Source organism: Oratosquilla oratoria, chromosome 44 (assembly GCF_046742065.1).
Source record: "Oratosquilla oratoria isolate Oo_2021 chromosome 44, ASM4674206v1, whole genome shotgun sequence".
Lineage (NCBI taxonomy): Eukaryota > Metazoa > Arthropoda > Malacostraca > Stomatopoda > Squillidae > Oratosquilla > Oratosquilla oratoria.
This window is the reverse complement of record NC_134820.1, coordinates 6,404,849-6,432,798: the sequence shown is the minus strand read 5'-3', so window position 1 is coordinate 6,432,798 and position 27,950 is coordinate 6,404,849. Positions and strand designations below refer to the sequence as shown.

The following is a 27,950-nucleotide window of genomic DNA, read 5'->3' as shown; positions in this document are numbered from 1 at the left end:
TCATCTGTTGTGTCACTATATCTCTAAATACAATTTTGTTGTTCTCTTGGACTTTTCTCCAACCCAGTGCTTCTTTTGCTATGGACTCTTTATTATTATTATTTAAATCCTTATTCTCATCTTTTACTTCTTTTAACTGTCTTTTTAATTCTTCTATTTCTTTAGGTTTTGATTCTCGCTTCTTTAGTTCTTCCAGTTTATCAACTCAGCTGCATGCTACTTGGTAGCTTTTAACACCACAATAACTTGCAGACAATACCCCAGATGAGGTGTGTGTGTATATATATATATATATATATATATATATATATATATATACACATATACACACATATATCTTAAACAATCGACAAAAACACATTGCTTCAAATGCAAAATGTATATAATTAGCAGTTGCCAACAAGTCTATCAAAGGAATGACCATCTAAGGAAGCTTTTGTACAAAATATACAAGATTCCATTATATAAGGGAAATATTGTGCAGCATACGTAAAAGAATATATGAACACAAAGATGACATGTACCATCACAGAACCTCAAACTCACTAGTAATATACACCCAAGACCAGAACCACTAACCTGCCATGACCAAAGTTGGGGTAGACAAAAAGATGAGAAAATCTGTCGGAAAAAAGGATCAAATTCTCCTGTATATGAGTAGAACTATTTGAATACAACATGGATTTACCTAATTGTATTTATAATTAGGTAAATACCAACAGCTTTTTTACATTTTCTTTTCTTTGTATTTTCTCATTTTCTAACCAGAATTTTTGTTAGAAAATTAGGAAATGGAAAATACAAAGAAGAAAATAAACTTTAGAAATTCTGTTGTATTTAATCTAATATCAGATCATTTTTATGACCGTCGCGCAGAGGATTCGAACCTACTGCTCTGATGCCAAGAGGCTCTATTGTCAGTCGCCTTTACCCACAAAGCCGCCGATGGTCTAAAACCCTATGAACTCAGAACGCTACTAGTTCCCAAGACTTGGAAAGGTTGCTAACTGCCACCCAAATTCCAGTTTCACCATAGAGCTAACCACACTCGTGGCAGGGGGTAAGGACCGGGATGAATCACTTTCACGCTTATCACCATTGTAACTACATGAGAAATCCGCTAGTGAACAGCGTCATCAATCAGATAATTTTTATGACCATAGAGCTAACCACACTCATGGCATCAGAGCAGTAGGTTCGAATCCTCTGCACGACGGTCATTAAAATTATCTGATGTTGCTGTTCATTAGCGAATTTCTCATGTTACGTACAAGGGGGTACCCCCAAAATTTGGAATTTTGTCAAATTATTTTATTCTGTTATTTTTACATATTTACACTTTTGTTTTCACAGTATTGTCCATGTGAAACAGTGCACTGGTTCAGATGCGTTTTCCACAATTCAAAGCAGCCCTTAAACTCTTGCGAAGTGATGCCTTGTAACAACTCCATCGTTTCTTTCTTCACCTATTCCATGTCTGGCAAACATTTCTTTTGAGATCTTTCTACATTCTGGGGAGCAAAAAAAAAAAAAAAAAAAATTATGCAGGGAGAGAGGTCAGGTGAATAGGGAGAATGGATAAGCAGGGTCATGCCATTTTTTTGGTCAGAAGCTTTCTCACACTCAAGGCAGTATGTGCTGGTACATTGTTGTGAAGAAGCCACCACTCTCCACTTTGCCATAGGTTGTTCTTGTCTCACTGCATCTCGCAAACTATTCAGAACTGCCTAGTTCTTAACAGTTTAACCAGGAGGAACAAACTCCTTGTGGACAATTCCTTTCACTCCAAAGAAACAAATTAGCATCTTCTTGGCATTAAACTTTACTTGATGCATTTTTGGGGGTTGTAGTAATGCTGGATGCTTCTATTGACTTGATTGCTGCTCTGTCTCTTGGTTGCTGCTGTAGTACCAGCTTTTGTCACCAGTGATGACCTTCGAAAAAAGGTCTGGATCACCTACTATTCTTTCTAATTCATCATTGAGCAAGTGGGGCACAAATTTTGTTACAACTTTTTCATTCATAATTCCTTGTTCAAAATTTGTTATGAGGAGCTCCAGGACACACCAGTCAAATAAAGTTTGTCAGTTGTTCGGTGACAGTCCTCCAACATCAGTTTATGAATTTTTGTAATGTTTTCATCCATTCGTGAGGTTGATGGTCACCCAGAATCCCAGAATAAGGTTAGTCTTCAAGTTGCACTTGATCATTCCTGTAGTATACAAACCAATTGTAAACTTGTTTTGTTCGTGGCAGCATGAGCACTTTAAAGCAAATATCCATGGGGCTGTATGTCTTTGCTTGATGACCCCTGATGCCTGAGGGCTGCCTCCCATGGTGGCAGAAACCTAAACTACAATGGGCTTGTCCCACAGAGGATGAAACCTTTAGGGTACCCCTCATTTTTATGCAGTTATACTTTTGTTGCCATGGTTTTATCTGATATACAGTACTTAATTCTGGATGGTTAATTTTTTTTTTTTTTTTTTTTTTTTTTTTTTTTTTTTTTTTCTCCTTTCTTTTTGTGGGAGAGATTAATCATGATGTCTGTTCCTAACTAGATCTCTAAGAGGGCATGTTGGCTGTATGTATTTACCTAGCTCTGTTTAACAAGTTGGAAGGGAACTATGCTAGTGGGGTCATGTCACTTAATCTCTAGTTATACCTTGGTTTAGATTTATGTGTGGTCCCAGCTTGTGCTCTATTATCCCCTAGACTATTCCAGGAATTTATGCATCTTTATGGAAAACTTGTTTTGCATCCTTCAGACAAGTATTTTATTATATTTGTTGATATTTTTGTTACCATGACTTCTGAATGCAGGGACAAGTGTCAGATATTTGCAAGTGGTGGCCCTGTGAGGAGCTCCTTTAAATCATATTTATTGGAAACAAAAAGACCTCCAAAGGCTCAAGAATGACAAAGCCATGGGAAATGGTAAACTGTACCAGATATATTAATATAATGTTATCAGGGCATTGGTAAACATAAAATTGTGGAATTATAAATACCCATAACAAGGAAAACATGTTATGCTGACTTCATTAAAATTGCCAAAACAGTAATTCCTAAGGAAAGATATACAGTGCATGTTTTAGAATAACCTGGATCTACCATACTTAATTGAATGCTTTGTAGAATGCTAGCAAGAAGATTGGCATATATTAAGTGATTGGAGATAAATTATTTTATGTACATGAAATGTTGGCTCGTGATTGTTAGAAATGGGACTTGTGATAAACACCTGCATAGGGTGGTCCTGTGGGATGAAGGCATAAGGGAATCCTCTCTATACCTGTGTCTAAAACTCTCTCTTGCCTCACACTCGTGTAAATTTTTTATTCAAGGAGAGTTACTGCTTACTGTACCATGTAAAGTTCAGCCTTGTTGATATTTTCATGTCAAAGTTGCTAAATGCAGTAATTCCTTCAATATCTGTCAAATTAATGCCAAGAGTATTTTTTTTTTATGGTCACTGGGGCCCAACCAGGATACTATCTTTCATAACTCAATAAAATGCAACATAACTTTACTGGAAATCAATTTAAGCTATTCTATTGTATGTACACTGTAATATGAATATAATATTGTAATGATAAATGAATAAAACAATAGAAACTTAGCAAAACAAAAGTATGTGCCATAAATCTTGTTACAGTATCGATAGAATAATGTTATTTAAAAGAATGTGCAGTAATTTAGCCCTAAGTCTGGTGTTGCCACATTTCTGTGGGAATTTTCATATTTTGGTTGAAATCTTTATTCTCCAGAATTTGTCTGTTGTTACTGAAGTCCATTGCTTCAGTGTCCATAGGTACTGACATAGTCTCCAAGAAATTGAGGCTAGCATAGGTTATTTGTATGGCATTATAGAACAACCACTATTTGTCACATAATCTGATAAGTGTCCAAGGTAGCTCATTTAAGATAAAGATAAGAAATTATAATGTGTCTTATCACAGAGATTGGAGTCCACTGGGACCAGTGCCCCATGTGTCACATTTGTAGTGTTTCTGAAAGAATCTCTCACTTTCACTCTGTGATTCACCATGGTCTTGGATCACATATTGGACTCATGATCAACAGCTATTACCCTCCGGATGAGAGCTCAGAGCTCATATATGACTTATGGGTAATGTTCTGACCTTACACACACATAGAGACACATGCATTTACCTATTTGGACAAAGAAATTATTTAAAAAAAATTTAGTCACACTGGTAAGGCCTGACTAGAATATGCGGTGGCATTGTGGTCACCCAGTACCAAAAAGAATATAAAGAAAATTGAATGAATCCAGAGAGTAACCACAAAAATGGCTCCAGCACTGTAAAACTTGAAGAGAGACTAGCTAAATTGGAGTTACCGACTTTGGAGCAAAGAAGAGAGAGAGGCCTACTGACCATCTATAGAATCATGAAGGGCACAGAAATACTCGATAGAGAGGACTTGTTAAATTGGGACAAGAGAAACACAAGAGGACATGGAAAGAAACTCTGAAAAGATAGTTATAGAAGATATCTGAAGAAGAACAGTTTTCCACACAGAGTGGTGGACACTTGAAACAAACTAGACGAAACAATAGTGTGCGCAAAAATCATTGATGAATTTAAGAGCAAACTAGACACCGTGATACAAAGGCAGGGCACCATGAGCATTGCTCCCCTTCTTGTAAAATACAACTAGGTAAATACAAATAGGTAAATACACTGAATACAAAGTACAGGGAGGTGAACCAACTAAAATGAGCTATTGACGAGACTAACAGGGAGCTTAATGATCTAAAAGAGGAATTAAACATGGTCAGGAATGAAAACGAAAGAATGAAAAATGAAGATAAAAACAAAAATGAGGCTTTGAAAAAAGAAGTGAAAGAAATACAAGTGGTGACTGAGAAAGTTGGAGAAACAATTAAAGAGACAGATCTCGAGAAATAAAAAATCAATGGAAAGTGGAACAAGAAAATAAAATAACTTAAAGAAATAGTACAAAAACAAGTGGAATAAGATGCTAAAGCTGTAATTAAAGTAATTAAGAAAAAAGAGAGTTGGTCAGAGACACAGTGAATGAAAAATAAAGTGCATTGTAGTTTATGGTATTAAAAAAAAAACAAAGTACCTAGATACCAAAGAGAAAAAGAGAAAGAAATTGTAAAAGAAATTCTGTAAGTGATACTAGAGGAGGGACAAGTAATGGACAAAGAAATAGAAGTACATAGGATGGGACAGTACTCTAAAAAAAATCAAACTAAGGTCTCAAATGATAGCAGAAGTACTATCAAAAACAGCAAAGCTGGCAAATAGTGAAAATTACAAAAATGTATGGACAAAAAAAAGAAATGAGCAATGAGGAAAAACAGAGAAGACACTAAGAAATGAAGCAAGTGAAAAAAAAAACGAGAGAAGGACAGAGACTGAAAACAGAGTTTTTTTGGAGAGTAACCTGAGGTTGAGAAAATGGGATATAGAAAAAAGGAAATGTAATAAAAAAAGGAGAAAGGAAAACGTTAAAACTAATATATACCAACATAGATGGTATGATTTCAGAATTAAACACATTAAATGACTATCTGGCAGTAGAGAAACCAGACGTAATGGGAATTGTGGAGACAAATTTAAAATGTCCACTACAACCTAATACTGTGGGACAAGGTTTATACAACCATTAGATGAAAAATAGAAAGGAGAAACAGGATGGAGGAGTCATGTTTTTTGCTAAGGCTTAAATGTGACAAAGATAAGAGAAGGAAAAAAATCATGTGGAATTGATTATGAGAAAAGTTGAAAACATTGACATAAGTAGAAAATTTGTAGTAATATATGTGCCTCTGAAAACAGTCTTGAACAGAGAGTGGTCATTCCAAAATGTTGGAAGACACAAAGCATGCATTAATTGAATTACTGAATGAAGGAGGAAACATAGTAATTAATGGTGACTTTAGCTTAAATATGTTGGGAAGAAATGACAGTGAAAGGGGGAGAAAACCTTTGGGGAAATATTTTACTGGATATGACCATTGAATACACAATGACTCAATGGGTAAAAGAAAATACCAGATATAGAAACTCATTTCTCTATATATATGATAACTCCTTTAGTTAATATTCTATTGATATGTGGTAACTCTTCCCAAATGGTGTCTTGTATTTGATTTTATCCATAATTTCAGGTTCTGCTGTCAATATTCAATCCAGTCTCGACAGTTCTTCATTACTTCTATATCTGGTATTTTCTTTTACCCATTGTGTCATTTTATGTTCTATAGTCATGTCAAGTAATGTATTTCCCCATAGAATCTCTCCACCTTTCACAGTCATCTCTTCCCAACAGATTGCAGTTAAAATCTCCACAAGTACTAGGTTACATCCATCCTTCAGCATCTCGTTTAATGAATGCCTTGTATCATCTAACATTTTTGAATGCTTCCCCTATTTCTAAGAGCCCGTTTTTGGGGGCACATAAATCATTACAAAATTTCTACTTTTCAGAGGGATTAGCTTGTAAAGTGTAGTTGGGAAGGGTTATGGGAGGATCTTGATTGAGAGGGTTAGGAGAGGAACAGTGTGGATTTAGGACAGGTAGAGGTTGCATAGATCAGATTTTTGTGGTATGACAAATATGTGAGAAAGCTATAGGAAAAGGTAAGGATGTATTTTGGGCTTTTATGGATCTGGAAAAGGCTTATGACAGGGTAGACAGGAAGGCATTGTGGGAGGTGTTGCAGATATATGGGATAGAAGGAAAGCTTCTAGGAGCAATCAAGAGTTTTTGCAAGAGTAGTAGAGCTTGTGTCAGGATTAGAAATGGAGAGAGTGAGTGGTTTGAGGTAAAGGTGGAACTTCATCAGGGATGAGTTATGTCACCCAGGCTGTTCAACTTGTACATGGATGGGGTGGTGTGAGAGGTGAATGGAAGGGCAGTGGGTCAGGGGTTGGAGATGTTTAAAGAAAATGGAGAAAAGTGGTAGGTGAGCCAGCTGTTGTTTGCGGATGACACTGCACTTGTGGCAGGATCGGAGGAGGGATTGAGGAAGTTGGTGACAGGGTTTGGGAGAGTGTGTGAAAGAAGGAAGTTGAAGATAAATGTGGGTAAAAGTAAGGTGATGAGATGTACAAGGGGTGAAAAAGGCATCAGATTAGAAGCGAGCATTAAGGGAGAGACTGGAGGGAGTGGATAGTTTTAGATACTTGGGTGCAAATGTGGCAGGAAAGGGAAGAGTGGAGGTGGAGGTAGAGTGTAGATTGAGAGAAGTAAGTGCCTTGGTGGATTAAAAAGTGTAATGAGAAATAGACATTTGGGAATGGATGCTAAGAGGAGATTGTATGAAGGAGGGATTTTGCCAACAGCACTGTATGGGGCAGAAACATGGAACATAAGAGAGGAAGAGATGTGTTTGAGATGAGGTGTCTGAGAAGTATGATAGGGGTTACTAGGCTGGTTTGGACACATGGAAAGAATGAGTGAAGGAAGACTAGTAAAAGAGGTGTGGAAGACAGATGTGGAGGGAGTGAACATGAGGGGGACCTATGATGAGATGGATGGATGGGGTAAAAGGGGCTTTGGGGAAGAGGGAAATGTCTGTTGAGGAAGGACAGGAGAGGACAGAAGATAGGGGTGAATAGAGATTGGTTGTATATGGAGGATGTAGTGATGCATGAGGTGGAATAGGTGGGGGATGGGGGGTGAGGTAGTACGTGTGAGAAAAATTTGACGCAGCCAGAAGGCATTTCTCCCCGTCTCTTTTTCTGCATGAGGGCATGGAGAAAGGGGATCGCCGATTTAATGAAGAGGCCTTGCTGTGGATCTGCTGTGTCTTGTGACACTGCTTCTGACCCAGGGCAATGGACAAGATACAGGGATGACCCATCATCCTGGAGGTGCCAAGATAAGAGGGAGGGTAGAGGGTGGAGGGGAGTAGAGTGTATTATGGGTGGAATGGATGGGAATGGTTTTTATGCCTTTGTTTTTTGGCTACCTCCCTTGTAAGGGGGGAAAAAAGCCTTTGGTATATGTATGTATGTATGTATGTATCTTCAACTTTTATCATGATCATTTCACACTATACCCTCTGTAACCTTTGCGACATTTAAGTTTTTCTTGGCCAGAAACATTACTCCTCTGCCCTGTTTCTCATCTCTATTTTTGATTCAATGGTATTCCATGTCCAACACTTTTTGGTGGCAGTGGACCCCTTAATTTTATCTCTGCAATTCCCATTATGTCTGGTTTTTCTCCTGACAGGTAATAATGTAGTTCACTTAATCCTGAGATCAATCTGTCTATGTTAGTATAAACCACTTAATTTTTTCCTTCTCCATCTCGTTTTCTGTTCCTTTTGTATCGCTTACCCGAGCATACCATTTTCTCAGCCTCATGTCTAAGACTCACCAATAGAACTCCTTTCAGTGTGTTCTCTTCACATTTTTTTTCTTTATCTTCATCTCTTAGAGTCTTCTCTCTCTTTCCTCAACATTCATTTCTCTTTTTATTCATATATTGCTGTAGTGTTCACTCTCTGCCAACTTTCCTGATTTTGCTAGTATGTCTTCTACTACCATTTATGACCTTGATTTTATCTTTAGAGGTCAATTTCTTTCTTTTGAATATTGTCCCATTCTATATACTTCTATTTCTTTTTCTACTTCTTGGTCTCTGTCTTGTATTTCTATTAGAATTGTTTTTGCTATTTCTTTTTCTGCTTTTTCCCTTAAGTATTTAATCATGCCATGTTTTTCCTTTAATATAACAATACTTTTTTTCTTTTTATCCACTGTATCTCTAACCCAATTTGCTTTCTCTTTGATTACTTGAATAATTGTGTCCTGTGCATTCTCTCTTTCAGACATTGCCTGTATTTTGTAATTTATCTCATTTTAAATTCTTGTTACTGGTGGTATCTTTGTTTTTCATCCTCATTTTCAATTTAATCTCAATTAGTTCTTTTTTAATTCACTCAGTTCATTATTTCAGCATTCTTTTTCTTTAAATCACACACAGCTCTTTGTTTACTTTGAAGTAGTCCTTTCTTAAATTCATAATCTCTTTCTTTAATTCCATGAATTCCCTGTCCTATGAGTTTCTATTAAAACTCATCACCCCTTCCATGTCTATGATTCGACTCAAATTTCTTCTTTCATACCAAATCCAAAAAAGAATCATCGGTAATTAGGCTAAGCATTCCCCTTGGTGTTTCAAGGCCTTTGTTTACATTATGTTTTGGTATAGCACCTCCAGAGGGCTCTGTGTTCTTGTCTATGTTCAATTTAAAATCATTGCCATTTTCACTTGATCCCTCTTGATTTCGTTGCATTTTCTCTCAATAGACATTACTAGCACTACTCTAGATCACTTTGAGCAACTGCAAGTGCCCCCACTTGATTCAACCCAGGCCTCTCGCTCTCCTTGCACTATTGAGAATTTTCATCTTAATTTGGTAGCATATGGAGCTCTAGTTAACACTGTTATCTGCTTGGTGGTTCATGTGTGTATTTACCTAGTACAGGTAGCTCTCGATATATGTGACTTCGATATATGCGAATTCGCGTATATGCGATTCAAGAATTTGCACCACTTTTCGATATGTGCGGGGATATATTCGAAGATATGCGATTTGACCTAAAAAAAAAAAATAGTCGCGGCCGATTATTTTTTTCAAAATACCTATTATATATTTGAAGTTGGTGCACATAAAGCCGTGTGGTAACACTGGCTGCATCAGCTAGGTAGAGCTGGCATCACTGCGGCGTTATCACAACAACAACACCGGCAGCTGTACAGACGGCATCGTCTTAGGCATCCTTCCTGTTTCATAGGCCAAACCATTGTCTTTCTGCAGGTAATTAAGCTTTTTTGATACACAAATTAATTATTTTTTTCACAAACAAATTAATTTTTGATACTTATTACTGCCCCAATTAATTTCGTCAATTTTCACTCTCTGCAAGAATTATCGTTTATTCTCCGCACTGGATAAACTCTAAGCAGTAAGCCTGCCTGTGTATCTCCAGAGCACATCAACAGTCAGTTTAAGCGTAGCAAGCAGTCTGAAATGTGAATTGTAAACAGACTGATTTTTCAAACAGCTGAAGAAAATACGCTTGGCGAAATAAGTGATGTTTACGGTAGCGTCTTTTCCCGAGGTTAATACTTACATGTCAGAGAGTGTTAATGTTGCAGAATATCATGCTCGCTTTGCTCACTCACTCTGTTCTATAACCCTCCTATTATGTTTTCAGGATCAGCGCAATCCGAGTTGAGAACGTATCCCCCTTTTTCCCATAGGTTCAATAGTTCGATATATGCGAATTCGTTATATGCGGGGGGTTCGCGGAACGGAACCCCCGCATATAACGAGAACTACCTGTATCTTACAAGAAGGGGAGCTACACTTGTGGTGTCCTGTCTCTGTAACTTGCCATATCTAATTCACTCCTAAATTCTTGTATTGTTTTTGGACACACTAGTGTTTCGTCTAGTATGTTCCATACATTCACCACTCTGTGGGGAAAGCTGTTCTCTTTCAGGTCTTTTCTATAAATGGTCTTTTTGAGCTTCCATGTCCTCTTGTGTTTCCCTTATCCCAATTTAGTAAGTCTTCTCTATCAAGGACTTCTGTACCTCCCATAATTCTGTAGATGGTCAACAAGTCACCCCTTTGTTCCAGTCAGTAATTCTAGTTTCGACAATCTTTCTTCATATGATAATTTAGTGTTGGAGCCATCTTCGAGAAGTGGAAAGCAGAGGTTTAACCCCTTCAATACGGGCCACATCGCACATCTGGCAGCATTAGCTGCCAGACGTGCGATGTTGCGTCATAATACTGTACTCGCATTATAAAAAATAAAGTCACTGCTCTATCACTCGTTCTCTTTCACCCGTGAATTTTGATAACCATAGAAAATATGATGAAGCCAGTTTAGAGAGAATGAGGGTCACGCAGGTACGACTACAATAAATATAATCAAGATGCCAACGTCGGCATCCTCGCGTACCCATTTGCTCCTCATGACGCCTACATAGGCGTCACCATATGGAAGGGGTTAAGGAGTGAACATGAGAGAGTGACCAAGGATGAGATGGATGGATGGGATAAAAGGTGCATTGGGAAAAAGGGGAATGTCTGTTGAGGAAGGACAGGAGAAGACAGAAGATAGGGGGTGAGTGGAGAATGATTGTGTATGGATGATGCTGTAATGCATGGAAGGGAGTGGGTGGGGGATGGGGGTGAGGGAGTAAGTGTGAATGATATTTTGATGCAGCCCAAAGGGATTTCTCCCCATCTTCCCTTTTTCTGTATGAGAGGACAGAGAGGGGTGTCACCAGTTAAATGAAGTTGCCTTGCTGTGGATGTGCTGTGTCTTGCTACTTTGCTTCTGACCCAAATAAGTGGGTGAGATGGAGGGATGACCTATCATCCAGGAGGAGCCAAGATAGAGGGAAGGAGGGGGTGAATGGGAGTGGAGTATGTGGGGATGAAATGGGTGGGAGTGGATTTTATGCCTTTGTTTTTTGGCTACCTCCCTTGAAAAGGGGAAAAAGCCATTGGTATATGTACCATCACATATTGAATTTAAGTGAATAACTCAATTTTGTTCAAATATTTGAAGTATATGTCCCTTATGACAATATGCATGTAACCCATGCAGCCCTTGAAGCAGCCTGAATTTGGCATTTTTTATTTATTTATTCATTTATTTATTTTTTCATTTATTTACTTTTTAATGTGACAATTTGAACTGTTACCTATTTATCATAATATATGTCAACTACTAGTACTACTCATGTTGGTTTTGCCATTGGTGTTGTTTTCCATGAATTAAAAGCTAGGGGGTCGATAGAAAATTTAAAACTTCATTGTAGGTGGACAAGTTAAAATGCTTGAGAAACCTGTCATAGGGTAAAGTTTATGGCTTTGGCCACAGCTATGCACATTTTGGCATGGGTTCCTCACCATCTTCCCTTCTACAAAGAAGAAGTTAGCTAGAAAATGTAATTCTTGAGAAAGAGGATTATCAATGTCAAATTTGCTATTGTAACAGGAAATGTATTAAAGAATACCTGTTCCTTGTGTGTGTATATTTACCTAGTTGTATTATAAGGGAAGGGAGCTATGGTCATAGTGACCCGTTTTGTATCTTTCGGCATCTAGTTTGTTCTTAAATTCTTGTATATTTTTTGCATACACTGTTGCCTCATCCGTTCCAGATATCTACAACTCTGTATGGGAAACTATTCTTTTTCAGATTTCTTCTATATCTATCCTTTTTAAGTTTCTTTTCATGTCTTCTTGTTTTTCTTTTATCCCACTTTAATAAATATTCTCTTTATTCCAGGATTGGTAGTTCCAGTTTAGACAATCTTTGTATGTCAATTTAAAAAGTGTTGGTGCCATCTTTGTCATTGCTTTTTGGATTTTCTAATTTCTTTATATTCTTTTTTGTGCTGGGTGTCCATAGTGTGTGTGTGTGTGTGTGTGTGTGTGTATTTACCTAGTTGTATTTTATGGGAAGGGGAGCTATGCTCGTGGTGTCCCGTTTTTATATCTCGTTTGATCTAAACTATTTTTAAATTCATGTATTGTTTTTGCACACACCACTTTCTCATCTAACTTGTTCCAACTGTCTATTACTCTGTGAGGAAAGCTGTTCTTTTTCACATCTCTTCTATAGCTGTCTTTTTTTATTTTCTTTCCATGTCCTCTTGTATTTCTGTCATCCCATTTTATCAGATTCTCTCTATCAGTAATTTCTATGCCTTTCATGATTCTGTAAATAGCTATCAAATCTCCTCTCTCTCTTCTTTGCTCTAGTGTCTGTAGTTCAAGTTTTGCGAGTCTCTCTTCATATGATAGTTTTGAGAGTGTAGGTGCCAATTTTGTAATTGCTCTTTGTATTCTTTCAAGTTTTTTTTATACATTTTTTTGTACTTGGTGACCATATCGTTGCTGCATATTCCAATCTTGGTCTTATCAGGGAGATTAGAATTTTCTTCACCATTTCTTCATCCAGGTATGTAAATGCAACTTTGATTGTTCTTATTAAATTATAGGTTTCTCCAAAAATCTTATTTATATGTTTCTCAGGTGACATATTATTCATAACAATGACTCCCAGGTCCTTTTCATTTTCTACTTTTTTTATTCCTTCTTCTCCCAATTTATATGATCCTGTTATTCTGTTTTTACTTTTTCCAAATTCCATTATACTACACTTTTTTGTATTGAACTCCATCTCCCACTTCCTACTCCATTCCTGTACTTTATTTAGATCTCTCTGTAGTGATTCACAATCTTCTTCCGTGTTCACTTTTTTCAATAGTTTTGCATCTTCTGCAAAGAAGCTCATATAGCTTTCTATTCCTTCATCCATATCATTAATATATATATAGCAAACATTATTGGGGCCAGAACTGTTCCTTGTGGAACACCACTTATTACTTCATCCCATTTTGAGTGTTGGTCTCTTATCACTACTCTCATTTTTCTTTCTTGCAAAAAGTCTTCTACCAATTTAGCAGTTTGCCCTGTATTCCTCCTTCAGTTTCTAATTTCTTAAGCAACTTCTTATGTGGTACTTTGTCAAAAGCTTTTTTTAGGTCTAGAAATGCACAATCAGCCCATCCATCTCTTTCTTGTATTATATCTATTAGCCTTGAATAGAAACATATTAAATTGGTGATGCATGATCGTCCTTGTCTGAATCCAAATTGTCTTGGATTTAGCACATTGTTTTTTTCTAAATATTTTACCCATCTACTTTTGACAATTCTTTCACAAATATTTGCTATTGTACTTGTTAGAGAGACTGGCCTATAGTTGTTAGGGTCTTCTTTATTTCCTCCTTTATATATAGGTACTATATTTGCTTTTTTCCAATCTTCTGGAACTTTACCTTCTTTCAAGGAACTGTTTATTATGCTATGTATTATGTCTGCCAGTTCATTCCTGCATTCTTTCAAAATCCAGTTTGCTATTTCATCTGGTCCATGCGATTTTCTGACATCAAGATTACTCAAGTGTTTCAATATTTCATTCTTTGTTACTTCTATTTCTTTCATAGGGGGGACTTTCTCTTTCCATTTGATCTCTTCAGGTTGTATGTTCTCCCTTGTAAACACAGATTTAAAATGTTTGTTAATCATTTCTGCCATTTCAATTTCCTCTGTGTATTCAACTCCTCCTTGTCTTAATTTCTCCAAATCTTGTTTGTTTTTCAGTTTGTTGTTTACAAATCTGTAGAATAGTTTTGGTTGCTCCTTACATTTTATTTTGACATCTTTTTCATATTTTCTCTTTTCCTCTCTGCACGCTTGTACATATTCATTTCTATAACAAGTATATATTTTCCATTTTTCTGGTATTTTGTTTTTCTTCCATTTGGCCCAAGCTTTATCTCTTGTCTTTTATCTCCCTACAACTTTTATTGTACCAGCACTTTACATATTCTTTTTCTTGTTTTTGTGTGTGTGTGTGTGTGTTTACCTAGTATTTTACGGGAAGGGGAGCTATGCTCGTGGTGTCCCGCCTTTGTATCTCGCAGTGTCTAGTTTGCTCTTAAATTCATGGATGGTTTTTGCACGCACTATTTTTTCATCCAGTTTGTTCCAAGTGTCCACCACTCTGTGTGGAAAACTGTTCTTCAGATCTCTTCTATAACTATCTGTCTTGAGTTTCTTTCCATGTCCCCTTATGTTTCTCTTGTCCCAATTTAACAAGTCCTCTCTATTGAGTATTTATGTGCCCTTCATCATTCAATAGATGGTCAGTAGGTTGCCTCTCTTCTTTGCTTCAAAGTTGGTAACTCCAATTTAGCCAGTCTCTCCTCGTACGACAAATTTGAAAGTGCTGGAGCCATTTTTGTAGTTGCTCTCTGATTCTTTCAATTTTCTTTATATTCTTTTTGGTACTGGGTGACTACAGTGTCACAGCATATTCTAGTCTAGGCCTTATCAGTGTGACTAATATTTCTTTTAATAATTTCTTCATCCAAATAGGTAAATGCCACTTTTATTGATCTTAACAAGTTATAGGATTCTCCGACAATTTTGTTTATTTATTTATCAGAGGACAAGTCGTTTGAGATAATTACTCCCAGATCTTTTTCAGATCCCACTTTCTTTACCTCCTTAGTTCCAATTTTATATTGTCCTGATATTCTATTTTTACTTTTTTCAAACTCCATTATGCTACACTTTTTATTGTTGAAGTCCACTTCCCATTTCTGACTCTGCTTCCAAACCTTATTCAGTTCTTCCTGTAGTGATTCGCAATCCGTTTTGGTTTTTACTTTCCTCAACAATTTAGTGTTGTCTGCAAAGAAGTTCATGTAAGATTCCACATCATCATCCATGTCATTCACATAAATAGCAAACATTATTGGAGCCAATACAGATCCTTGCAGAACTCCACAAATCACCTCCTTCCAACCTGAATATTTTTATTTGAGTACTACTCTCATCTTTCTACCATTCAGGAAGTACTCCATCCAGTTTAACAAGTTGCCTTGTATCCCTCTTATATTTTCCAATTTTTAAAATAATTTTTTGTGTGGTACCTTCGTTGAAAGCTCTTTGTAAGGCCAAGAAAGCACAATCAGCCCATCCATCCCTTTCTTGTATTATATCTTTTAGTCTTGAGCAAAAACAGGACTAATAGATATAATGCATACCTAGTTATATTTACCTAGTTGTATCTTATGGGAAGGGGAGCTACACTTGTGTCCTGCCTTTGCATCTCACAGTATCTAGTTTGCTCTTAAATTTGTGTATGGTTTTTGCACACACTATTGTTTTGTCCAGTTTGTTCCCAGTGTCACCACTCTGTGTAAAACTTGTTCTTCAGATCTCTTCTATAACCATCCTTTTTGAGTTTCTTTCCTTGTCCTCTTGTGTTTCTCTTGTCCCAATTTAGTAAGTCTTCTCTATCAAGTATTTCTGTGCCTTTCATGATTCTATAGGTGGTCAGTAGGTCTCCTCTCTCTCTCTTCTTTGTTCCAAAGTCAGTAATTTTAATTTAGCCAGTCTCTCTTCATATGACAAGTTTGAAAGTGCTGGAGCCATTTTTGTGGTTGCTCTCTGTATTCTTTCAATTTTCTTTATATATTTTTTGGTACTGGGTGACCATGATGTCGCAGCATACTCCAGTGTAGGCCTTATTAATGTGACTAATGTTTTTCTAATAATTTCTTCATCCAAATAGGTAAACGCCAGTTTTATCGATCTTAGTAAGTTATAGGATTCTCTGACAATTTTGTTTATTTGTTTATTAGAGTACATGTTATTTTAGATAATTAGTCCCAGGCCTTTTTCAGATCCCACTTTCTTTACCTCTGTAGTTCCAATCACATATTGTCCTAATATTCTTTTTTTACTTTTTCTGAACTCCATTATGCTACATTTCTTAATATTGAAGTCCACTTCCCACTTCGTACCCCATTTCCAAACCTTGTTCAGGTTCTCTCTGTAGTGATTCGCCGTCCATTTCAGTTTTCACTTTCCTCAACAATTTAGCATGATCTGCAAAGAAGCTCGTGTAACATTCCACATCATCATCCATGTCATTCACATAAATAGCAAACATTATTGGAGCCAATACAGATCCTTGCAGGACTCCACTAATCACCTCCTTCCAACCTGAATACTTTTCTCTGAATACTACTCTCATCTTTCTACCATTCAGGAAATCTTCCATCCAGTTTAATAGTTTGCCTTGTATCCCCTCCTATGTTTTCCAAATTTTAAAATAACATGAGTTACCTCCTGGATTCTGTGTACTGGTTTGATCACATTTTCTGTGTTTATTATTACTCAGAGTAAAAGAGAGTGAGTAATACAGCAGTGACTTTATATTTTATAATGCAAGTAGTATGATGCAAATTACACATGTCAGCTGATGCTGTGCACAGAATTTGAATCATACTATGTTAATGTGAGAAGAGAGGAAAAAAGGAACCATGAGAAGGATATTATAGACAAATGCAAAGAGCAACCCAAACTATTCTATCGGTATGTGAATGGTAAACTTAAAAACAAACAGGAAATGGTGAAACTATGCCAAGGAAACATAGAATACACAGAAGATTTAGAGATGGCCGAAGTCATGAACAATCACTTTAAATCTGTTTTCACCAGAGAGAAAATACCAAATTGTGACATAGATAAAAACAAGAAATCTCCCCTCATGAATGAGTTTACAGCATCACTAAAGGAAATATCAGAACATCTATCAAGGCTGGATGTCAGAAAATCACATGGCCCGGATGGTATTGCAAATTGGATTCTAAAGGAGTGCAAAGAAGAACTAACAGACAAAATACACATCTTAATAAACAGCTCACTCAAAGAAGGAAAGATACCCGAGGACTGGAAAAACGCTAACATTGTACCAATATACAAAGGAGGAAACAAGGAAGAACCCACCAACTATAGGCCAGTATCACTAACAAGCACCATAGCCAAAATTTGTGAGAAAATAATCAAGAATAGATGGGTAAAACATCTGGAAGACAATGACATATTAAACCCAAGACAATTCGGATTCAGACAAGGAAGATCATGCTCCACAAACTTAATATGCTTTTACTCAAGACTAATAGACATAGTGCAAGAAAGAAATGGATGGGCTGATTGTGCATTCCTAGACTTGCAAAAAGCCTTTGACAAAGTACCACACAGAAAACTACTAAAAAAACTGGAACACATAGGAGGAATACAAGGAAACCTACTAAAATGGATAGAGGACTTTCTGACTGGTAGAAAGATGAGAGTAGTGCTCAGAGAAAAATATTCAGATTGGAAAGAGGTGATCAGTGGAGTACCGCAAGGATTTGTACTGGCTCCAATAATGTTTGCTATCTATATGAATGACATGGACGAGGACGTGAACTGCTACATGAGCTTCTTTGCTGATGACGCCAAACTGCTAAGGAAAATAGAAACTGATGAGGACTGTGAAGCACTGCAAGAAGACCTAAATAGGGTATGGAACTGGAGTCAGAAATGGGAAGTGGACTTTAATACTAAGAAGTGTAGCATAATGGAGTTTGGAAAAAGCAAAAACAGAATATCAGGAAAATATACAATTGGAACCAAAGTAAAGAAAGTAGGGTCCGAAAAAGATTTGGGAGTAATTATCACGAACGACTTGTCCTATGATATACAGATTAACAAAATTGTCGGGGAGACTTACAACTTGCTAAGATCAATAAAAGTGGCATTTACATACTTGGACGAAGACATGATGAAAAAAATATTGGTTACATTGATAAGGCCTAGATTAGAGTATGCGGCGACATTGTGGTCCCCCAGTACCAAAAAGAATATAAAGAAAATAGAAAGAATCCAAAGAGCAGCTACAAAAATGGCACCTGCACTTGCAAACCTATCATACGAGGAGAGATTGGCTAAACTGGAGTTACCGACACTGGAGCAAAGAAGAGAGAGAGGTGATCTATTGACCATCTACAGAATCATGAGAGGCACAGAGGTACTCGATAGAGAGAACTTACTTAACTGGGACAAAAGAAACACAAGAGGACATGGAAAGAAAATAAAAAAACATAGCTATAGAAGAGAACTGAAGAAAAACAGTTTTCCTCATAGAGTTTTGGACACTTGGAACAAACTGGACAATGAAATAGTATGCGCAAAAACCATTCATGAGTTTAAAAACAAACTAGACACTGCGAGATACAAAGGCGGGACATCACGAGCATAGCTCCCCTTCCCGCAAAATACAACTAGGTAAATACAACTAGGTAAATACTGAAGTGGTTAAAGAGGGTTTTTTGCAGCTATTGTCCATTTCCAGTACTGAATATTTTGGTGTTGAAATTCATTTCCAGTGCTTGGCCATGTAGATCTTTTTGCACTAGCTTGTAGTCTTCCTTGTTTTTCACTCTTCTCGTGGTTTTTGCATCATCTGCAAACATGTTGGCTTATCTTATTGTACCTTCCATCATGTCACAACATGAAGGAGGACCTGGAAAGGGCTGGAGCAGATGTCCGGGATTGGATGACAGTGGCACAGGACCGTAGAGTCTGGAGGCATTTGGTGCTAGCGGTGAGGGGTCAGCAAGTGGCCCGACCACCACCGGAGTGAGTGAGTGGAGTGACCTTCCATCATGTCATTGATATAAAAAAGAAACATTATTGATGCAAGCACTGAATCTTGTGGTGGAACTCTGATCGTTACTGCTCTCCATCCTGACATCTGATGATCCATGACTCTCCATCTATATCTTCATAAAAATATCTCTCTTCCATTTGAGTAGTTTGCCTCTTGGTTCTCTGATATACTCCAATTTCCACACAAGTTTACTATAAGGTACTTTATCAAAGGCTTTCTAGGCTGAGGTACACAGTCCACCCATCCCTTCCTCTCCTGCAGCACATCAGTCACTTTCAAGTAAAGGGTTAAAAAGTTTGATACATATGACCTTCCAAATCTGTATTTCCCTAGTTGTATTTTACGGGAAGGGGAGCTATGCTCGTGGTGTCCCATCTTCATATCTCATTTTATCTAGACTGTTTTTAAATTCATGTATTGTTTTTGCACACACCACTTTCTCATCTAACTTGTTCCAAATGTCTATTACTCTGGGGAAAGCTGTTCTTTTTCAGATCTCTTATATAACTGTCTTGATTCTCTTTCCGTGTCCTCTTGTATTTCTACTATCCTATTTTATTAGGTCCTGTGTGTATGTATTTGCTTGTATTTACCTTTGTAGTATACAGGAACGGAGCAATGCTTGTTGAGTCCTGCCTCCTATTCTCTGATTTTTCATCATACTCAAATTTATGTACAGTTCCAACTTAATCTATATCCATGATTTCCAATTATCATATTTAAATTTGAACTCTTGTATTGTTTGAGATTTTTTTTATTTAAATTTGAACTCTTGTATTGTTTGAGCTTGGGACACAGAAAAAACTGAAAAAGGACAGTTATAGAAAAAACTTGAAAAGGAACAGTTTCCCACACAGAGCGATAAATACATGGAACAAATTAGACAACAAAACAGTATGTGCAAACACTATACAAGATTCTAAGATAAAACTTGATGCAGAGAGATTCAAAGATGGGTCACCATGAGCATAGCTCCCCTCCCGTAGATTACAACTAGGTAAATACATATGCATCTGTATGGAAAATATTTCTTCACATCCTGTAGACATGAGGTCTTTCTTAACCTCTTCACTCCGGGGCACATCGCACGTCTGGCAGCATTAGCTGCCTGACGTACGATGTTGCATCATAATAATCACATTATAAAAAATAAAGTCAGTGCTTAATCGTTCATTCTCTTTCAGCCGTGAATTTTTATAACCATAGAAAATATGATGAAGCGAGTTTAGAGAGAATGGAGGTTACATAGGTACGACTACAATAAATATAATCAAGATGCCGACGTTGGCATCATCGCATACCCACTTGCTCCTCATGCCGCCTACGTAGGCATCACCGTATAGAAGTGGTTAATTTGTTCCCATGACCTGAGGGCCCTCCCATCTTTAGTTAGATCTCTTCTGTCAGTGCAATCTATTCCCTTTAGTGACCTGAATACTGTAATCATATCACCTCTTTCATTTCGAGTTTCCAAAGTTGGTAGACACAGTGCTATTAGTTTTTCCTCATATGGTTTATCTTCCAGACCGGAAACCAGTTTGGTTGCTACCCTATGTATTCTCTCAATCTTACTTATATCCTTCACACTGTGTGGGGACCATACCATGGTTTCTGTGAGTTTTTTCATAATATTTTTATCCATATAGCCTCTTCAATGCAAGTCATAGACTTGCACGTAGCATCAGATGCCTAATGTACTATGCATCACACTACTTGCATTATAAAATATAAAGTCACTGCTATATTACTCGTTCTTTCACTCTGAATAATAATAAACACAGAAAATGTGATCAAACCAGTTCACAGAATTGGGGGAGGTCAGCTACAACTACAAAATGAATGTAATCAAGTTGCCAAAGTTGGCATCCTCATATAGCCACTTGAGCCTAATAATGTCTACGTAAGCAGGATTGTATCAAAGTGGATAGTGAAATGCCTCTTTAATCTTCTGAAGTAGTCTGTATGTCTCTCCCATAATCCTGCTGATTGCCTATCAGGTGACAAGTCGTCGTCATCAGTGCATCCAAGGAACAGTTTAAGGATGGTATTTTGCCACCATTGCCATTTCCAGTACTTTGCATTTTTTGGTATTGAACTTCATTTTCCATTCTTGGCTCCATGCACTTCCCTTACTTCTACATTTATATCTTATATACCTGGTATTGTTCCTCCCTATTTCTTCCAAAAAATTGCTTTTGTGTGAGGATTCATTGGAAACTATCGTTCATAAATTTTGCCTGATTTGAGGCCTCTTCAAAGACCTCACCACCCACTATTAACCCCTTTGATACGATGACTCCTACGTAGGCATCATGAGGAGCAAGTGGGTACGCGAGGATGCTGATGTCGACGTCTTGATTATATTTATTGTAGTTGTACCTGCGTGACCCCCATACTCTGTAAACTGGTTTCATCATATTTTCTATGGTTATCAAAATTCACGGGTGAAAGAGAACAAGCTAAATACAGCGGTAACTTTATTTTTTATAATGCGAGTATTATGATGCAACATCGCGCGTCTGGCAGCTAATGCTGCCCGCGAGATTTTGGCCTAGAGTGAAGGGTTTGTTAACTTGGTGATTACTTTCCTGCATCTCAGTTTACTATTTATAAACTTGTAAAACAGTTTTGGTTCATCGTTGCATTTATCTACAACACCTCTTTCAAAATTGTTTTCTTCCCTGCAAATTCTTGTAGTCATTTCTAGTTTGTTTGTAAGCTTTGTTTTTTTTTTATTGGTGATTACTTTCCTGCATCTCAATTTACTATTTATAAACTTGTAAAACAGTTTTGGTTCATCATGGCATTTATCTACAACACCTCTTTCAAAATTGTTTTCTTCCCTGCGAATTCTTGTAGACATTTCTAGGTTTGTAAGCTTTGTTTGTTTTATTGCTTTTTCTCTTCCTTCATTTTGCCCAAGCTTTGTCCCTGGCCTTTTTTGCCAACTCACACTTTTGTTAAACCAGTCCTGTTTCTGCTACCTCCTTCCATTAGTCTTCGGCACATGATAGTGTACTCATAACTTGTAAATGTCAAAAAAGATTAACCATTTCCTCCTTATTCGTGCGGTATTCTTGAATTCCTCCCAGTTTGCTTCTTCATAAAAGTTTTTTTAATACTAAGTAATTGTTTTCCTAAAGTTGGGTCTCCCTTGCTTGTGTGATTTTTCTTGGCTCTATTTCCTCATCCTCAAGCTGAAATTCAATTGTTACATGGTAAATTTTTCCCATGGAACAAAGGTAGTTCAAATAGCTGATAATGTCTGGCTTTTTGGTCAGTAACAGGTCTCATCTTGAGAGAATGTCATCTCTTACCTGGGTCATTGTGTTCTCCATTGTTATGCTAACATGGTATTTCTCCAGGAATCTGCCTTGCTGCTAACTTCCCATTCCTCCTCGTTAACCTCGCTGCAATAAGAATCTCCAATAAGGACTAAATTGCTACTTTGTTGAATAGTTTTCATTAGGAAAAGGACTGTTTCCAATAAAGTTTCATTATATTCAGCTTCATTCCAAGCTTTTGTCTGGGGGGGGGGACATATGCCACTATGAAGTCTCTCCTATTCTGTTCTTTGGTACTAATATTTAGATGGATTTCTTCATTCTTGCCTTCACTCAGATTTACTTCTTTCACCTTTATGTGGGTCGCCGATTTAATGAAACGGCCTTACTGTGGATTTGCTGTGCCTTGTGGCACTGCCTCTGGCCTGGGGCGGTGGGCGGGGTGCAGGGGTGGCCAGTCGTCCAGGAGGGGTGTGGAGTGTATTTAGGGATGGAATGGGTGGGAATGATTTTATGCCTTTTTCTTTTTGGCTATTTCCCTTGTAAGGGGGAAAAAGCCTTGGTATATGTATGTATGTACCTTTGTCTTTTTTCACAACAAACATTACCTCTCCATCCATTTTATCTTCTCTGTCTATTCTCCAGGTGTATCTAATGTTCCCAACTATAGATAAAAAAAAAAAAAATTGAGTTTGGTCTCTTGACACAAAATATCAGGCCTGTTTATATTTAAGTAGTCGTTTATCTCAAACATGGCCAGTAGTAAGCCATCATCATTAACATGCGTTATTGTAAGTGTCCTTGTAGTGTTTCCTTTGCAATACTGTCTTCCTGTTTTTTTAGGAACCATTTTCTCACATTCTGATTGACAACTCTTTAAAAAAGCTGCTGTTTTTCCTCTTCTGTCCTCCCATCGTGGGTATTTACCTAGTTGTATTTTACGGGAAGGGGAGCTATGCTCGTGTTGTCCCGTCTTCATATCTCATTTTATCTAAACTGTTTTTAAATTCATGAATTGTTTTTGCACACACCACTTTTTCGTTCAACTTGTTCCAGATGTCTATTACTCTATGGGGAAAGCTATTCGTGTGTGTGTGTGTGTGCATGTACTGTATTTATTTAACTAATTGTATTATACAGGAAAGGAGCGACTCTCATTGGGTCCCATCTCCTATTGTCCAATTTTTATTATACCAAGCCTCAAATGTGTGTGTGTGTATTTACCTGATTGTAGTGTACAGGAAAGGAGCAATGCTCATTGGGTCCTATCACCTATTCTCTAATTTTCTAACGTACCTAGATTCAAATTAATGTTTGTTTCCAACTTAACCACTTCAATATGAGTCAAATTCTCGCGCCCAGCATCGGTTACCATATGTATAATGCATCACACTACTCGCAATATAAAATAAGTCACCTCTGCATTACTCGTTTTCTTTTACTCTAATAATAAACACAGAAAACATGATCAAACTAGTTCACAGAATCTGGGGGTAACTCATGTACATACATACATACATATACCAAAGGCCTTTTCCCCCTTACACGGGGGGTAGCCACCAAGTATTTCCACTTGAGTCATAAAAGGCGACAAAAAAGGGACAGGGGATGGGATTAGCAGTCCTACTACCTGTAGCCCCAAAAGGGGACATTCCTAAAAAAGAAAGTAACTCATGTACAACTACAAAATAAATATATAATCAAGATGCTGACGCCAGCATCCACGTGTACCCACTCATGCTTTATGATGCCTACGTAGGCATCATCGTACCAGAGTGGTTAATTTATATCTTTGATTTCCAATTATCGTATTTAGATTTAAACTGGTGTATTGTCTGAGCTTGGGCTAAATCACCTAAGTTATTCCTCGTATTTATACATCTGTGTATAGAAAATTGAATTTCCTCACATCCTTTCGACATGTCTCTCTTAATTTACTTCCATGACCTCTTAAAGTATGTGTGTGTGTGTGTACTCACCTTATTGTATTTACCAAATTGTAGTACAGTAAGTCCTCGTTATGCAGTACATATGCGTTCCTGAAAACCTTACCGCAAATTGAAATTACCGTATACCAAATGGCGTGGTGGCGCTACTGTACTGTACGGTGTAAACAAAACACGAGCAGATACCGTATCTGTGAATTTTTCTTACCATAAATAGAATCGAGAGTAGTAATTACCAAATACCGTAACTGTGAATTTACCGGATAAAGAATTACCATAGAAGGAGGACTCGCTGTGTACAGGAATGGAGCAACATTAATTGGGTGCAGTTTTTACTCACTAATTCATCATACCTAGCCTCATATTCATGTACAGTTCCACATTGGTGATCCATGATTTCCAGCTATCATATTTAGATTCGAATTCATGTATGAGCTTGAGCTATATTACCAAAGCGATTCTAAGTAATTATGCATCTATATGGGAAAATATATTTCTTCATTTCCTGTAAACATGTGGTCTTCTTGATTTGTTCCATCACCTCTTAAAGCCCTCCCATCCTTAATCAAGAGATCTCTTCAGTCAGTGCAATCTATCCACTTTAGTGACCTGAATACTAGTCATATCACCTCTTTCTCTTACAATCTTTCAAAGTTGTTGTTGTTGTTGTCGCTCCCTAGACTGTCTGTCCGAGCAGTCCCGTCTCCCCAAGGAAGGCCACAGCCGAAACTGGGTTTTCCCACAAATCCTTTATAGAGTGTATGTTGTGTTGTTTGCGTGCATGATTGTGTATAATGCAGCCTTCCATTATGTGTTGTATGGTATGGGGTGAAGTGTTACATCCTGGGCAGCTGTTCACAACACGGTCTTCCAGCCTCTTCTGGTAGCTTAGAAGTGCTGGGTGGTGACCGCATCGCAGTCTGGCCAAGTGCTTTTACAAAGGAAGAGCATTCCGACAAGAGACCTTTTGGTCCATAACTAGGTTGGATGCAAAAAAATATATATAAAATAAAATAAATAAACAAATGAATAAATAAATAGATAAGTAAATGAATAGAATAAATAGATAAAGATAAATGATTGTGATAAATAAATGAATAAACAAATAGATAAATAAGTACATACATACATATACCAAGGCTTTTTCCCCCTTACAAGGGAGGTAGCCAAAAAGGAAAAGGCATAAAATCATTCCCACCCATTCCATCCCTGAATACACTCCACACCCTTCCACCCTCCCTCTTATCTTAGCACCTCCCAGATGACGGGTCATCCCTGCACCTTGTCCACTGCCCTGGGTCAGAAGCAGTGTCGCAAGACACAGCACATCCATAGCAAGGCCACTTCATTAAATCGGCGACACCCCCTCTCTGTCCCCCCATGCAGAAAAGGAGAAGACAGGGAGAAATCCCTTCGGGCTGCATCAAATTTTGCTCACCCCCCACCCATTCCACCTCATGCATCACAACATCATCCATATACAACCATTCTCCATTCACCCCTGTCTTCTGTCCTCTCCCGTCCTTCCTCAGCAGACATTCCCCTCTTCCTTAAAGCCTCCTTCACCCCATCCATCCACCTCATCCTAAGATGTCCCCTCATGTTCACTCCCTCCACATCTGCCTTCCATACCTCTTTTACTAGTCTTTCTTCACTCATTCTTTCCATGTGTCCAAACCATCCTAATACTTTTTCATCAACTCTATCTCCCAACCCCCTTTCCACCCCTGTTCTCAAACTTTCTGTAACCTTCGTCACAATTTTTTCTTTTGCCAAAGACATGATTCATCCGCCCAGTTTCTCATTTCTGTTTTTAATCCAATAATTATATAACTCCTGTCCAACACTATTTGGTGGTAATGGACCCCTTAACCCCTTCCATACGGTGCCGCACACGTAGGCGTCATGAGGAGCAAGTGGATTCGCGACGCTGCCATATCGGCGTCTTGATTATATTTATTGTAGTCGCCCCTGTGTTTTTACATTCTCCCAAATGCGCCCTTAATCCCATTCTCTGTGGTTTTCAAAATTCGCGGGTGAAAGAGAGAACGGTCGATATAAGCGGCGACTATATTTTATGATGCGAATATTATTTCGTTACGTCGTACGGCTGGCATTGGCTGCTGCCCGCGAGATTTAAGTCCCGTATTGAAGTGGTTAAATTCATCTCCACAATTCTCATTATGTCTGGTTTTTCTTCTGACAGGTAATCATTTAGTTCACTCAATCCTGAGATTAATCCGTCTATATTAGTATAGGCCACTTTTAATTTTTTTTTTTTTCTTCTCCATCTCATTTTCTGTTCTTTTCGTTTCACTAACCTTGGTATACCATTTTCTCAGCCTCATGTCTAACTCCAATAGAATTCCTTGCTTTCGGTCTCAGTTCTCTTCTCGTTTTTTTCCTTAACTTAATCTAATAGTGTCTTCTCTCTTTCTGTTTTCTCAACATTCATTTCTTTCTTTATGCATATAGTGTTTTAATGTTCAGGAGGAATGGGCGGGGGGGGGGGGTAGTATGTGTGAGTAAATTTTGACGCAGCCCGAAGGGATTTCTCCCCGTCCTCGCCTTATATGCAAAAGGGGACGGAGAGGGGGGGTCGCCGATTAAATAAAGCGGCCTTGCTGTGGATGTACTGTGTCTTGCGAGACTGCTTCTGACCCAGGGCGGTGGGCAGGGTGCAGGGATGACCCGTCATCCAGGAGGTGCTCAGATGAGAGGGAGGGTGGGAGGGGTGTGGAGTGTATTTAGGGACGAAATGGGTGGGAGTGTTTTTATGCCTTTCCCTTTTTGGCTACCTCCCTTGGAAGGGGGAAAAAGCCTTGGTATATGTATGTATGCTAACTTACCTGATTTTGCTAGTATGTCTTCTTCTCCCACAAATTTCTATTTAGATTCATCTCCCTTTCCATGTCTATGATTAGACTCAAATTTATTTTTTTGTACTTACCAAAGCCAGAAAATAAGTCATTGCCATACAATCTACCAATGCCCCTTGGGGTCTCAAAGCCTCTATTTACATTTAGTTTCAGTATAGCACCTCCGGAGGGCTCTGTGTTTATATCGACATTCGAATCAAACTCTTTGCCGTTTTCTCCTGATCCACCTTGGTTCCCTTGCATTTTCTCACGATGGACATGTTCAACACTGCACAGAGATCGTTTTGAGCAACCACAAGGGCTCCCCCTCCCACTCAGTATATACAACTTAGGCCTTTTGCTTTCCTTGCACTGTTGAGAATTTTCGTCCTATTCGGCAGCCTATGGAACTCTAGTTGACAGCTGTTGCCAGCTCGGAGGTTTGTTCGTGTATTTACCTAGTATCTTATGGGAAGGGGAGCTATGCTCGTGGTGTCCCATATTTGTATCTCAGTGTCTAGTTTGCTCTTAAATTGTTTTATCCAATTTGTTCCAGATATCCACCACTCTGGATTTTTTTTTTTTTTTAAGGTCTCTTCTGTAACTATCCTTTTTGAATTCCTTATGTCCCCTTTTATTTCTCATATTCCAATTTATGAAGTTCTCTCTATCAAGGAATTCTATGCCTTTCATGATTCTGTAAATAATCAGCAGGTCACCTCTTTCTTTTCTTTGTTCC

General features: G+C 37.9%; 1 protein-coding gene across 2 annotated transcripts in view; it reads left to right on the top strand.

The window, feature by feature from the left end:
- Positions 1–27,950, top strand: part of SPoCk (secretory pathway calcium atpase) — a 116,119-nt gene that overhangs the window by 17,128 nt on the left and 71,041 nt on the right. The gene's annotated exons all lie outside the window — the stretch shown is intronic.